This window comes from Eulemur rufifrons, chromosome 24 (assembly GCF_041146395.1).
Source record: "Eulemur rufifrons isolate Redbay chromosome 24, OSU_ERuf_1, whole genome shotgun sequence".
Taxonomy (NCBI): domain Eukaryota; kingdom Metazoa; phylum Chordata; class Mammalia; order Primates; family Lemuridae; genus Eulemur; species Eulemur rufifrons.
In genome coordinates, this window is record NC_091006.1 from 7,189,200 (window position 1) to 7,204,568 (window position 15,369).

Genomic DNA, 15,369 nt, shown 5'->3' on the forward strand with positions numbered 1-15,369 from the left:
GCATTATTGATATTGATATTTTAAAATTTTATATATACGCACATATTTGGATAAAGCAAAACTATATTAATATCACTAGGATTTAATATTTTCTGAATAAGAAAAAAAAGACATAATAACAACACGTTAAAAGTTTTAAAGGGCAAGACTAGGCAGGGTGTGGTGGCTCAAGCCTATAATCCCAGCACTTTGGGAGGCCGAGGTGGGAGTATTGCTTGAGGCCAGGAATTCAAGACCAGCCTGGGCCATAGCGGGATCCCCTCCCCATCTCTACAAAAATTTTAAAAATGAGCCTGGCCTGTAGACTGGTGGCACACGCCTGTAGTCTCAGCTACTCGGGAGGCTGAGGAGGGAGGATCACCTGAGCCCAGGCATTTGAGGTCACAGTGAGCTATGATCATGCCACTGGACTCCAGCCTGGGCAACAGAGCAAGACCGCATCTCTTAAATAAATGAATGAATAAATAAACAAATGGCAAGGCTAAAGTAGGGATGCACACATGGACAATCAATTACTATGAGAAACACAGAGGTGAAGACTATAAAAGCCAAGCTACTGGTTAAATTTAGCAAAAGGAAGGGATTGAGACTGGCATGTGCAGAGGCTTCTGAGTGGCTGGCAGATTCTATTTCTTGACTCCGATATGGTTACAAGGAGTTTGCCTTAAAATAACACAATCTGTGTTTTCACTGAATTTCAGGAATTCCTATTTTAAGATCTTCCTGTTTTTTTTTTAACAAAGAAATGCAGTACTTAGTTTTTCAAAAGAAAGATTTGAATTATATCAGTTAATACCCAATACAGTTAATATCCAATAAGGAAGAAGCAACCTCTTCTTGTAGGGAAAAGCTTCCAAAAGTAAGAAGGTCTGCACTTCTTCTGGAAAAAAATCGCCACCATCACTGAATCAAAAACATAGAAATAATCGTACAGATTTGGAAGCTGGGGATTTGCGGTTTTGTTTTCCTCATTTTAAGTGAGGAGTGCTGGTCAACAGAGTCAGGACACCCTTTGATAAGAACTGTATCAGATGTCTTGATCAGCGCCTCTGTAATGTTAAATAACTTGAATATATTTTTGTTTTTACAGCCTTATAGTAACTGTGAAACCACTTGCAGCATTTCCTGAAAATGACATGGATTCTCCGCAGGAAACATTCCTTCTTCTAACTTCTTGAGCTATAGACTTAGGTCAAGAAGAAAATCATTCTCCATATGACACATCAACATTTTGGAAGTTTCTAAAAGGTGCAATTTTCTCACCACTTACAAGATAATAGTGAGATCCAATGTGGAAAAGTTCATACAGTAGCAAACGTTAGCAGCGAGGAACCTAGTGTTCCAAGTCCAAATTATCTAGGTTCAGATCTTGGCTCCCTCACTTACTAGCTATCTGACCTCAATCAAATAACTTAACCTCTCTGTGATTCTATTATCACACCCATAAAACTGAGACATGACAATGCCTACCTCATAGAGGTTGCCATGAGAACGGACTGCCTTAACAGGAGTAAGACACTTAGAGGCCAGGTGTGGTGTAATCCCTGCAACTGGAAGGATCACTTGGGCCCATGAGTTTGAGACCAGCCTGGACAACACAGTGAGACCCCCATATCTAAAAAAGAAAGAAATTAGCTGGGCGTGGGTGGCACAGGACTGTAGTCTCAGCTACTTGGGAGGCTGAGCAGGAGGCTCACTTGAGCCCAGGAGTTTGAGGTTGCTGTGAGCGATGATCATGCCACCGCACTCCAGCCTCCGTGTCAGAGCATAAGAAACTTAGAACAGGGCAGTGCTACCTTGAGCTTTATCGGCTGTGAGATCAGGGAAGCTCATCTCAGACCCAAGCCCTTCATACTGAGTGGCCACGCTGGGAAACCCAAGCATGGAAGAGGTTAAGCAGCCCCTCTCTACCAGTTTCCTATGGCTGCCATGACAAAGCATCACAAACTCCATGCTTAAAGCAAGACAGATTTACTCTCTCACAGATCCAGAGGTCAGAAGCCAGAAATTGGCCTCACTGGGCTAAAGTCGAGTGGGTGGCAGGGGTGGTTCCTTCTGGAGGCGCTGAGGAAAGAACCCACATCCTTGTCTTTTTCAGCTTCTAGTGCCCACCTGCATGCCTTGGCTTATGGCCCCCTCCTCCATCTTCAAAACACATCCCTCCAACCTCTGCTTCCGTCACCACATTGCCATCCCTCTGACCGACTTCTCCCGTGTCCCTCCTGTAAGGACCAGTAATCTGGGAGCATCTCCCCATCACGAGATCATTAACTTAATCGTATCTTTGGATTAGTTTTGCCATAGAGGGTAATGTTCACACGTCATGGGGATTAGGACATAGAAATTTTGGAGGCCACTATTCAGCCTACTCCAGCCTCAAAGTGTGGTCTTATTCTATTCTTCTGGCTGTTTTAATTCTCCAGATCTCAAATTTAATCTGGACCTCGGGGTGCTACTTAGGATACAGGTCTCATCAGAGATCAGAGAAGGCTACTGGAGCTGCCAATTTCAGTGCCTTTGAGCTGCCCCACACTAGCCTGGATCATGTCTTTGTGCAAATTAGGGAAAGGTGTTCTCCTTTCCTCTGGGTGGACATGGCCTCACACCAGGATGTGTGGCTAGTGAAAGGGCACAGGCTACATTTCAGCCTCTGTATGCCACCTGGGCTAACCAAATTTGTGCAGTGCACAACCTATATGACCGTACTTTAAGGCAACGCCCCCCCCCACCTCACCCTGATTTTTTTTAATAAAAATAAAAACCTAAAGAAGCATGTCCAGTCTGATTCCTGTATCTCTTCATATAGTTTAGATATGCACAAATTTCTTTGCTGCTTCTCACACTTCCTGAAACCCTGGAGACTTCCAGATGTGATATCACTCAGATCTAGTTCTTCAGAAACAGTGACCCCTTCAAGGGGCAAAGCTTGGAGGACGTTGTATTGGGTCTAGGTCTTGCCCTGATGCGACTGGCTTCTACAGGCCTTCCTGGTACTGGTTGAAAAGCCTTAGTGACTAGAACGGGACTTGACAGAGCTCCGTGGGGGCTGCAAGAATTACACCTCTGTCCTTCTGCCAATGGTCAACGCCTTTGGAGCCCCCCCAAGCTTGGAGTGGTGCAATGAGACTCCAGGCCAGAAGGTGGCGCGGTCGGGAAGGGAGCATGTGCTTGTCGGATTCTCTCCGCTTGGTCCCCTCCCTCCCGCGGGAATCTCTGCTCTCTGCTGCAGGAAGCCCGCGCTTTGCACCTTCCCCAGCAGGTGTGGGGTGGGAGGGAGAGCAGCGCGGTGCTCCGGGGAGGACCGCTGCACGGGGACGCTGTCAGCATCCTCGCGGTGAGGAGCACGGCCCAGGGGAGAAACCAGCACCACAGCTCTGTGGATGCCGGGATATTCCCCATCATATGCCTGTCTCATTTTTCCTGGATGTACTAAATTGGTCTCAATACGAATGGAACTATCAGTAATTCCCAATTTCCACGTGAGTGTTTTTGCTTTTGGTTTTTTGGTGTGTAGCTTCCAAATTCAACAAGCATGAATTATTTTTATAATCATAAAAAAATACTGCTATAAAGATATTTCAGGAAATAAATATGACTACTAATAGTCATCACACCCCCATTTTCATAGTACTCATTGTGTGCCAAGCTCTGACTCAGAACTATTCATGCACTGTTCTTTTCATCAGAGCTGCGTTTTCAGGGATGTGCTTAAATTAGAAATAGGTTGCCTTGCACATAACAGAGAAAAAAATAAATAACAGTGGCTGAAATAAGAGATAAGTTTATTTTCTCTGATTAAAAACAAAAATCCCAGGGGTGCATAAACTTACACACAAATTACCCACAACAGCATTATTCATAATAGCCAAAAAGTGGAACCAACCCAAAATCCATCAACTGATGAATCACTAAAATGTGGTCCAACCATACAATGGAATAAAAAGGAGTGAAGTACGGGTCTGTGGTACAACATGGATGAGCCTCAAAAACGTTATGCTAAGGAAGAGAAGACACAAAAGACCACACACTATATGATTCCATTTAAATGAAATCTCCAGAATGGGCAACTCTACAGTGTTGGAAAGCAGATTGGTAACCACCCAGGACTGAGGGACTTGGGGAATTAAGGAGTGACTGCTAAATGGATACAGGATTTCTTGCTGGAGTTAGGAAAAGGTCCTGGAATTGATTGTGTTAATGGTTACACAACTCTAGAAATACATTAAAACCATTTAACTGTATACTTTAAATGGGTGAATTTTGTGTGTCAATTATATCTCATTAGAGCTGTTGCCAAAGACAAAAATCCTAGGACCAGGAAACCCAATGACCTGAACCCCTACTTGCTGCCTGTTACCCTTAGCACATTGCCTCATGGCTCAAGACAGTTGCATGAGCTCAAGACATCACGTCTAAATTCCAGGCAACAAAAGCAAGGAAGGAAGGAGGGCACTACATTTCCCTTGCAACATGAATTACTGGAAATTGTGCAAACACTTCCATTTACGTGGCTTTAGTGAGAATACAGAAATAAGCCCACACCTAGTTGCAAAGGAGGCTTTTCAATCCCTACATTACAGGGAGCCAAGCGTGAAGGGGGTTGAAATGGTGTCGAGTCAACTAACCAATCCATGTATGTGCCCAAGTGAAGTTATCAATCCCATTTTAAAGATAAGTAAACTGGGGCACAGGCTTGGATGAAAAGGCGCTGATGTTTCTGACGCAGCTGGTTTTGCAAGTGTTAGAAAAGCAAAAACTGGATTCAGCTGCTGCTACAGGGAGGCATTGCTGCTGCTGCCGCCGCCAGAGTGAAGAAGTGTTGCTGGAGTACTGCCCAGAACAGCAGACAGAGAGGAAGGCGCAAATCCCTTCTGCTTAAGGTGACCAGCACCCCCGGAAGGGGTTCCCAGGATGCAGAACTTTCAGTGCTAAAACTGGGAAAGTTCTGGCAAACTGGGACACATTGATTACCCTACTTCTGCAGTATCCTAGCAAACACTCTTGCCAGAGCCTAACATAGAACCATCTGGCAAAGCTGAAATGTGGCTTCTCAGCCCCAGCGTCACAAAGCAGAGGAGAGGAGGGTGGTTTGGAGCTGAGAGACAGTAACTTCATAACTAAGACTGACTCCTTAAGATCTTCCCGGTCCTCTCCAATCCGTCCTCTGGGCTGCTAGCAAGAGAAGCTTTATAAATAGATAAAAATGATCATTTCAGACTCTTGCCAAACATTTTTCAGTAGTTGCCTACCAGCCAATCAGGGTGAAATTTCAACTTTTTAATGCAGCATAAAATGTGCCTCAAAGTCGTCTTCAGTTATAACACAGTCTCACCTTCTCTCCTGAACTTTATGTTCCAGAAATATATACATCTTTGGGTTTCCTAAAGTAAATCATTATTCTCAAGCTTCTATCCTTTGAACATACTGTTTCTTTATCAGGATGAAAAGCACAGAAACCCCTTTTTTAGAAGAAAAATCAGGTCAGAATATGTGCTTCCACTTTAAGGATGGAAGTTAGCTTCCAATCAGTTAAATGTTAGCTGGATTTGAAGACCAAAGAAAATCGCAAGGCACATGTATTTTTTAATTACACAGTATTTACTGTTCTCGAGTTTCTGACACCCAAGGAAAAAAAAAAGATAACGCTCCCAGTGCTAATGGAACGTGTTAGTTTTTCTTTCCTGTTAAAGATATTTATACTTGAATTCTTTTTAAGGCTCAAAAGAGCTTTAGATGAATTCCATAAAGGAAAAGCAATGGTGGGTTTGAAAATTAGAGATGGTTTATAAAATTTGATCAGGTGATATAAATGATGCTGCAGTAATTTACTAAGCTTTCTCGTAAATTCAAAGGTTTGTGTGGTTATCTGATTAAGAGAGTGATTTTGCTTTTTTTTTCTATTTCTACCGCTGCATTTCTGTTTTTAAATTAAATGATTTGTGATAAGTCTTGTTTGCTTTTTCTGTTACATGAATTCCTTCATGAAGACTTCTGAGGCAAATGCTGGGCCCTTTATGGGATCCTGTTGAATTCAATACCTCCCTCCAGCGGGTTGGATGGTAACTGTTTCCATGGGTGTCTTTCCACTATGCTAAACCTCCTTTGGGACAGAAAGTGTGACTTTTGATATATGGACTCCATGCTTTTAGCACAATATTTTTCCTATAGTAGACACTTACCCTACATTTTTTTTGAATGAATATATATCACTTTTGATAAAACGGAGCTAACACAGAGAGTAGAAGTGTGGCTCCCAGGTACTGGGGATAGTAGGAGAAGGGGGAGATATTGGCCAGAGGACACAAACTTGCAGCTATGAGTAAGTCTGAAGATCTACTGTACAACATGACGACTGTAGTTAGTAATACTGTATCGTACACTTGAAATTTGCTAAGGGAGTAGGTCTTAAGTAGTCTCATCACATACACAAAAAGTTAACGATGTGAGGAGATGGATGTGTTAATTAGCTTGATCATGTTAATCATTTCACAATGTACAAGTACATAAAAAAATTACATTTTGTATCTTAAATATATACATTTTTTTGTCAGTTATATCTTCATAAAGATGAAAAAAAGAATGAATTCAAATATAGCCCCAGCCAATTCCTATTCAACTTTGTTCAAGTTTATGGTTACCAGAGTCTCAGTCTCGGGGTGTTGTGTTTATGGGTGGGCGCTGGAGTCACTGCTCGGTTAGAGAGTTGCCGGTTGTCTGGCCCTGAGCACACGATTGAACTCACCAGGCCTGAGCTCCTTTCCTAAGAAAGGGATGGTAGTAACAGTACCTAGCTCATCCATTACTATGAGCATAAACTGAGGCAATGAAATTTTAGGTTCAGGGCACAGTGCTGAGACTTCAGACAGAATGTAAATGTGAGCTATTTGAGTTATTTTCTTTAAAATGTGGTAAACGGAATTAACTTCATGATGTTGGTTTAAGGATGAAAGGAGTAATATGTTTGGTGACTACAATGATCTGGCAAAAAACAAAAAAATCACTTGCCTAGTAAAGACCTGTGAGTCCAGCTCACTTTATTATAAAAGGAGAAGCTGTCAGGCCCTCCTCTAGCACCTCCTTGGCAAGGAATGAGACAAAGAAGAAGGAGCAGTTAATGGGTGACAGATGTCACCTTGCTACAAATGCACCTGAGCTGGTGTGTCCCTTTACTATCACTGCTATAAGCAAGTACCACAGACTGGGTGTCTTCAACAACAGAAATGTATTGTCCCACAGTCATAGAGGCTAGAAACAGGGGTGGGGAACCTGCAGCCCTAAGTTAAGTTTGGCCTTTTGACTGAATCTGAATTTTGCAGAAAAAAATCCCTTTATTTTTATTAATATATTTTGTTTGTCTTTTACATTTTTATTTTCTTTTTAAATACCAAAGAATAAAATAAATTTCAATAAAATAATCCTCCCAGATTGACCAGCACAATTAGAATATTAGTAAACCATAAGGGCTAAATTGGTGGCTGCTCTGCTCAGGACTTAGTTCTAACTTCCCCTGCCTGACTGGCACCACTAACACACAAGGCTGGTTGGTGAGAGTTTATGGGAGTAGAGGAGGCCAGTCTGTTATCAGCTTTTGACAGTGGTGCAATGTGTTTCTGTTTGAAATAGAATTTGTGAATAGTTGCACAGCTCAACAGTATTTTTTAATTCTGTCTACTTAACAGCCCATCATGTCAAAGAAGACCAAGAGAACGCTGAAGGAAGAAAACAGATGGTCAGGGTGGGAACTCAGAGCACAGGATGAGAAAGAAGTCTCAACACAAAGATTAGGATAGAAAGAAGTAAAAAGTTTATTTTACTTTCCCCGACGCAGAGGGAAGGGCTTGGCACATGAAAGAAAGAAAGAAGTGTCAGCCAGGAGGATAAGGCGTTGGGGTGTTTTATGGGGATAAAGAGAAAGGAAAAAAAGCATTGCTGCTAACTGATAGCAAAAGCAGCTGAGAAACGGCTGTGCTGTTTTTTCCTTTATCTTTTTCCTCTTCTCTGTGAGGATGGTTTATTAGTCTTCTTGGAATCTGGTCTGGCAGGAACTGGGGAAGCATCATACACCTTCTATCTGCTCAGTTCTTTTCAAGTGCTGTGAAAACAAAACTCTTAGAGGCCACACGTGGTTAATCAAACAAGGGGCTGTGATCTTTCCCTTCAAAGGGACAATTACATGCTGTGAATTTTCTCCCTTTTTTTCTGTTTATTTTTTTCTGTTAGTTTATTAGCAAGGGCGTGCTGTCACAGATTTTTTAATGAGGATTGGGAATTGCAATATTATCTTGTTTCTGCTAAAGATAAGATGATTTGCTTGCTTTGTGATACTGCAATACCAACATTAAAGAAATTAAGTGCTCATCAGCCTTATAACTCTCATAAGGACCACAAATATTTTAAATTAGAGAGAGAGGCGGGAAAGGTTGTATTGTAGAAATTAAAAGATGAAAAGCAAAAGCAAAGACAATTCTTTCTTTTTTTTTTTCTTTGTTTTATACAGAGGCCCCAAAAGAGAGACAATTCTTTCAAGAAGCAATAAGACATGGAAATAATGCCACTGAAACAACTTATAAAGCAGCTTATATTCTTTGGAAAAAGGGGAAGCCATTCAGCAGAAATTGTGAAAGAATGTGTTGTCAAAGTTGTGGGATCCTTAGACCCAGATAACATTTCAAAATACAAACAACTGCATCTTTCAGGGAGAGCCACAACTGATCAGCAGCATGAATTACCCTTCAACTTAACAGAACAACTGCGTTCAATACTTCAAAATAAAATATATATTATTCAATCACTTTGAATGAATCAACTGATACTACTGACTCGGCACAGATTTTATACTTCATTTCGGTCATAACAGGAGATTTTCTTTGCTACAAAGTGTTATTCACTTTGGACACTCTTGCAGACAGAACACGGGGAATAGATATCTTCAACAGCTTTCAAGATAAATGCCATGAAGTTGGACTGAATTTGGTAAATTTAGTGAGTGTATGTACAGATGGTGCACCATCCATGTTTTCCATGACAGGAAAACATGAAGGGTTTATTGCACAGATAAAAAAAAGTATTAACAGATCCAGATGCTCTCATTTCTTTTCTTTGTATCTTGCATCAGCAACATCTCTGTGCTAAAGCTACTATTTTAAGTGACACTTTGCAACAAGTTATAAGTATTGTTAACTATATTTGTGCAAATGCAACACAACATCACCAGTTTGATAACATGCCAAAGTTGAACGATGAGGTATTTGGTGTGGATTTTCCATATCATTCTAAAGTGGGTTGGCTATCGCACGGACAGGTGTTAGCCAAAATTTTACCTCTGCAAGAACAGATATTAAATTTTATGAAGAATATAATCAGCAATGTGAATTATTGAAAGAAGATTTCTATAGAAATGCAGCATTTCTGTGGGATATAGCAAATCAAAACAAATTGAATATTTCTTTGCAAGGTAAAACTAAGTCTATATATGAAATGTGGCGAAAAATCCAAGCATTTCAAGAAAAGTTATATTTTTTCAAAACACTTCCTCAAGGAAATTTCAGGTGAACATTTTCCCCAGTTAGCAAAGGTCATGGATGAACAGGATGATATATGTGAATCCTGTGAAGAATACGCAGCTGTTATAGACCTATTAACTGGAGAATACAATGAAATGTTCACTGACTTTGAGAATCAGGCCATCACACTCAAATTAGCATTTCAGCCTCATCTAGTTCATATCACCAAGGCACCTAAAGAACTACAGATGGAATTGATTGAGCTCTCAGTAGATGACATCTTAAAGTCATTGTTTGATGGTAAGAAAGATCTAATTGAAATATGGGGAAATGCAGTAGAATACCCATGCCTTTGGCAACATGCCTGAGAAATGTTTTCTTGTCTTTGAATCTACATTCATGAATACCACTTTGAATCTACATTCTCCTACCTCACCCAAATCAAGATGCCCTTAAGGTCACAAATGACTGATGCCCATCCAGGGGATCAAATGAAACTGCAGGCTTCCATGCTACAACCAAATATTCAAATGCTTTCCAACAAAAAGCAGACACAACAAAGTCATTAAAAGGTTAGTTAACTTTAAAATTAACAAATAGGGTTTTTTTGTGTGTGTGTTTCTTTTTTTCTTTCTTTCTTTTTTTTCTTATTTTGAGACAGAGTCTTGCTCTGTTGCCCAGGCTAGAGTGCCATGGCATCAGCCTAGCTCACAGCAACCTCAAACTCCTGGGCTCAAGCAATCCTTCTGCCTCAGCCTCCCGAGTAGCTGGGACTACAGGCATTCACCACCATGCCAGGCTAATTTTTTCTATATATTTTTAGTTGTCTAGCTAATTTCTATTTTTTTTTTTTTTAGTAGAGATGGGGTCTTGCTTTTGCTCAGACAGGTCTCGAACTCCTGAGCTCAAACGATCCTCCCGCCTCGGCCTCCCAGAGGGCTAGGATTACAGGCGTGAGCCACTGGGCCCAGCCTGGATATATTTTTGAGTCACATTCCTCGAGAGCTGAGAGGTCCATTTCCTTCTCTGGTATGGTGAGGAAAGCCCTAGACTGGGTCCCCAATCTGCCCTGCAGTCTTTGGACAAATCCCTTTTCCGCTCTACTAGGTTGGGGGCGAGGAGGAACTCGTGGAGTTCCAGTTGAGAGGAGTGGCATGGTTATTATTCCACACTGGGCGTCAGCACAGATGTCATTACTAAAATTAGGACCAAACAGGAGGCAAGGGACTGGATAGTTGTTCAGCATGCTGAGTCCTTTACATAAACCATCTCATTTAATTTTTAGAACAACCCTAAGATTTAAATAACTATCATCATCCCATTGTAAAGCTAAAGAAACCAAGATCAAAGAGATCAGGCAGCTTGGCTGGAGTCATTGAGATGGTAAAGCCAAGAGTCAAGCCTAAGATCAAAGACTGATGAGTGTCACCCTGTAGGGATGGGAGAGACTGTGACAGAGAGGGTGGCTTCACAGGGTTCATTTGTTCATTCACCCATTCCTTTCCCAAACAGCTGGGCCCCTGTGCTTGGCATTCAGGCAAGATTTTTGCAGCACGGACACTGCACTCTACGAGAAGGGCATCAACTATTGAGGAGCAAACTGATTTTAACAAGAATGATGATGAAAGTTCAGAGAGTGAGATGAGAGAATGGGGGGACTGGGAGGCTGCTTTTCATAGCATATGTGGTATCACAGCCAAATTCACTGCATTTTCTCTCTTTGTTTTGCTTGACCCCCCCTCCAAAATACAAGCCCCTCGAGTCATGTCAGGTTCTCTTGTCTCCATGAGAACGCTCACTGGTGTCTTTCGCTCTCCCCAGCTCCTGCGTCTCCCACCCTTCCCAAACTCTCCCACTGTGAAACCTGTAAACCTTCCCCTCCAACTCTTACCGTAACTCAAACCAGCTCATTCCCAGAAGATCATCCCACAACCCTAACTGAAGCCTCTTCATTCCCCAGCTCACCAAACACCTCAAGCCTGGAGGAGGACACACATGCTCCAATGAGCCCAGATCTCAGCGGTTCCCGCAAACAAAGGTATAGACCCCCTCGTGCCCCGTGTGCAACGTGGATCAGCTGGGCTCTGCCCCACCCACGTCTTCACTCGTGGACCCAGGCTGATGGGGCGGCCTCTGATCCCCTGGCGAGGGAAAGGAGAAACATGGACAGCCCCGAGCCGGCTCCTGAAGCTTCGGCTCAGCAGCGATGCACGTTGCTGGTGCTCACGTGTCATTGGCTAAAGCGAGTCAGATGGTCAGGTCTGCTGTCACTGGTATCGCTCAGGAGGAACGGCAAATACTGTGAGCAGTAATAATACCATCTGCCACAGCTTGGCACCCCAGCACTGATTGCAGGTGTGACCACTATTTCCTCTCCATCCTCGTTTTCGCGACACCCTGCCCCTCTGCGGCTTGTGCCCCTGGGCTGTGCTGCTTCCCCCGAACCGGCCTCCCGGAGCCACATCACATCCTCTTCCCTCTTGCTCTCCACTGTTTCCTTAGAAACCTGAGCGTCGTACTTAGGTTCTCCCTTCTCCATACGCCCATGTCAGATCCCTTAGGATGTCCTGGACGTTCTAAACCTGTCACTTCTCTCGGTCCCCACCAGAGCCACTCTCTGCCAAGCCGCCATCGCTTCTCTCCTGAACTACTACTGCAGGAGCCTTCCAAGTGCTCCTACAGTTATCTCATGATCTACCCAACAAGCAGGGTAGATCAAGTCACTCCCGTCTTACAACCCTTCCATAGTGTCCTGTTTCCCTTAGGAGAGCGTCTAAAATCCTCAACCTTTCCTAGAAAGCTCTGCCCAGCAAGCTCTGCCACTGTGCCCTTCACTCCAGCCACACTGGACTTCTCCAGTGTCCTATACTGGCACTCAGTTGCTTTAGGGGCTTCAGGACAGTGCTAGAGCTGTCCTCCTCCCACTCTTCTTCCTCAGCTGGTTCTTTCAGGGCCCGTGTCCCCACAGCGCCCTCTGCCGCCCCTCCTGGGCTCAGCCGGGCGTGGGCGCCGCGCGGTGTAGCCCCGCCCACCCAGACGTTAAGCGGCAAGCAGGCAGGGCTGTGTCCAGCATGCCACGTACCCAGTGCAGCCATTGCACTCAGCAAATAGTTTTTCAATGAGAGAATGAATTTGTCATACAAGAAGGCTGGGGAAAGGAAATAATAATGGTTGTAAAGTTGTCAGAACCAAAATAGAGTCACTAGTGTTAAAACAAAAAAAAACCTGATGAATAGAGCCAGGGAAGGCCATGAAGGGAGGGTTCTCACAAAAGACTCTGCAAAAACCACAGCCTGCACAAAGGCCATCACGACCTTTCACAAAAAATACTTCTACAAGGACATCTGCCCAGCAACTGCCTGTCCAACCTTGGAGTGGTGTCACCCTTGTTATTGATCTTTGTAGGCAAGGATAATTATTTCAAAACAATTATGTCATCCTCTTCATTTTACCTTTAAAGACCTTTATCTTCCCGTACCTCCTTGAATATGCACGTAGCTTACTATGTTGTGAGGATTCCCACTGCAATGCGCTGGTCCCAAATAAACACCATTTCTTTTAGAGAGCCTCTCCCTGTTTGTTATTCAGGTGGACATGGTTAATATATACAATGAGTAATAATTAACAGATAATTATTATTGATTAATAGATGGTTAATAATTGATTAATAGATGTCATGGTTGCTAGTAATTACTAATAATGATTAAGTTAGCTTCCTGGCTGTCTTAGTCTACTTGGGTTGCTATAACAAAATACCTGGCTGGATAATTTATAAACAATAGAAATTTATTGCTCATAGTACTGGAGCTGGGAAGTCCAAGATCAAGGTATGAGCAGATCTCGTGTCTGATGGTGGAAGGGCAGGGCAGCTCTCTGGGGCCCCTTTAATAAGGGCACTAACCCTATTCCTCAGAGCAGAGCCCTCCTGACCTAATCACCTCCCAAGGGCCCCACCTTCTAATAGATTGTTAGGTTTTAACATGTAAATGTTGGGGGAGCCACAAACGTTGAGACGGGAGCACTGGCTTACATAAAGAGGCAGAACAGAGCTGGAAGCCCCGACACCTGTGCCACTCCTGAGTCACTGTCAGTCCTCAACTCGCTGACATCATTCCCCTCCTGCGTTTCCCCGCATGTTTCTAGAGCTCCTTAAGTGACTTGCTGTGCCTAGTGAAAGGAAGCTGGCTTCACACTTGAGAGAGCACTTCTCTCCCTCTCCCCGTCCCTAACTCCTGCTCTCACCCCTCCCCAAACCCCCTTCTCAGCACATCTAACCCACCCACGGGTCCTCTAAGCCAAGTCGTCTGCAAGAGTCGCGAGCCTCACGAGGATGGTGCCTGTCCTTAGGCTCACTCCTAAGTGGAAGGACTTGAAACCCTCAGAAATGACACCCTGAGAGAAGAAAACAGTGCTGCAGCCGTGAGACGCGTGCTAGGCCTTCGCTTGCTAAGTCTGTCTGCCAAGCCAGGCTGCGCTTTGGGTGTGGTGCAAACAGCTTTGGAAAGCCCCCCTCCTCGGTGTCGAACCAGAGTTCCTCCCTCTGGGCTAAAAGCTAAAATAGTGTCTGCAATGACAGCACTGGAGTCTGGATTTGTCTGCTCAGGCCACCATAGCAAAGTACCACGGACTGGGTGGCTTAAGCAACAGAAATTTCTTTGTTTTCTCACAGTTCTGGAGACTTGAAAGTCCAAGATCAAAGTGCCGGCAGGTTTGTTTTCTTCTGAGGCCTCTCTCTGGGGCTTGCGGACGGCGTCTTCTCACCGAGTCCTTGCACTGTCTGTGCGTGCACATCCCTGGTGTCCCTCTGCGTGTCCATATTTCCTCTTCTAGTAAGGACACCAGTCAGATTAGAATAGGACCCACCCTAACAACCTTCCTTTAACTTAATCACCTCTGTAACAGCCTCATCTCCAAATACAGTCCCGCTCTGAGGTAGCAGGGGTTAGGGCTCCGACATATGAATTGGGGGGTGGACACAATTCAGCCCATAACAGAGACATTCCCTGGTTTTAGGATATTGCCAGTCCTTCAGGGTTCTCTGAATAAGGGCAATAACTATGGGATGAATCATGGAATAAATTTGTTATCTGGCTGTAATCCTCACACTCTGGGAGGCTGAGGCGGGAGGATCGCTTGAGGTTAGGAGTTCAAGACCAGCCTGAGCAAGAGCAAGACACCCCATCTCTACTAAAAACAGAAAAATTAGCCAGGTATCATGGCACATGTCTGTAGTCCCAGCTACTTGGGAGGCTGAGGCAGGAGGATGGCTTGAGCCCAGGAGTTTGAGGTTGCTGTGAGCTGTGATGGTGCTACTGCACTCTAATCTCAGTGACAGAGCAAGACTCTGTCTCAAAAAAAAAAAAAAAAAGAGAGAGAGAGACAGAGACAGACACAGACAGGGTCTTACTCTGTAACCCAGACTGGAGTGCAGTGGCACAATCATAGTTGTGCCACAACTATGGGTCTTGCTGTGTTGCCCAGGCTGGTCTCCAATTCCTGGCTTCAAGTGATCCTCCTGCCTGGGCCTCCCAATGTGTTAGGACTACAGGCGCAAGCCACTACATTATTGGTTTTGTAGTGCTCTGGTTAAAAAGTTGCATACTAGCCATGAGCAGTGGCTCGTGCCTGTAATCCTAGCACTCTGGGAGGCTGAGATGGGAGGATCGCTTGAGCTCAGGAGTTTAAGACCAGCCTGAACAAGAGCAAGACCCCATCTGTACTAAAAATAGAAAAATTAACTGGGCATGATTGTGGGTGCCTGTAGTACCGGCTATTCAAGGAAGCTGAGGCAGGAGGATTGCTTGAGCCCAGTAGTTTGAGAGTGCAGTAAACTATGATGATGCCACTGCACTCTACCCTGGGCAAC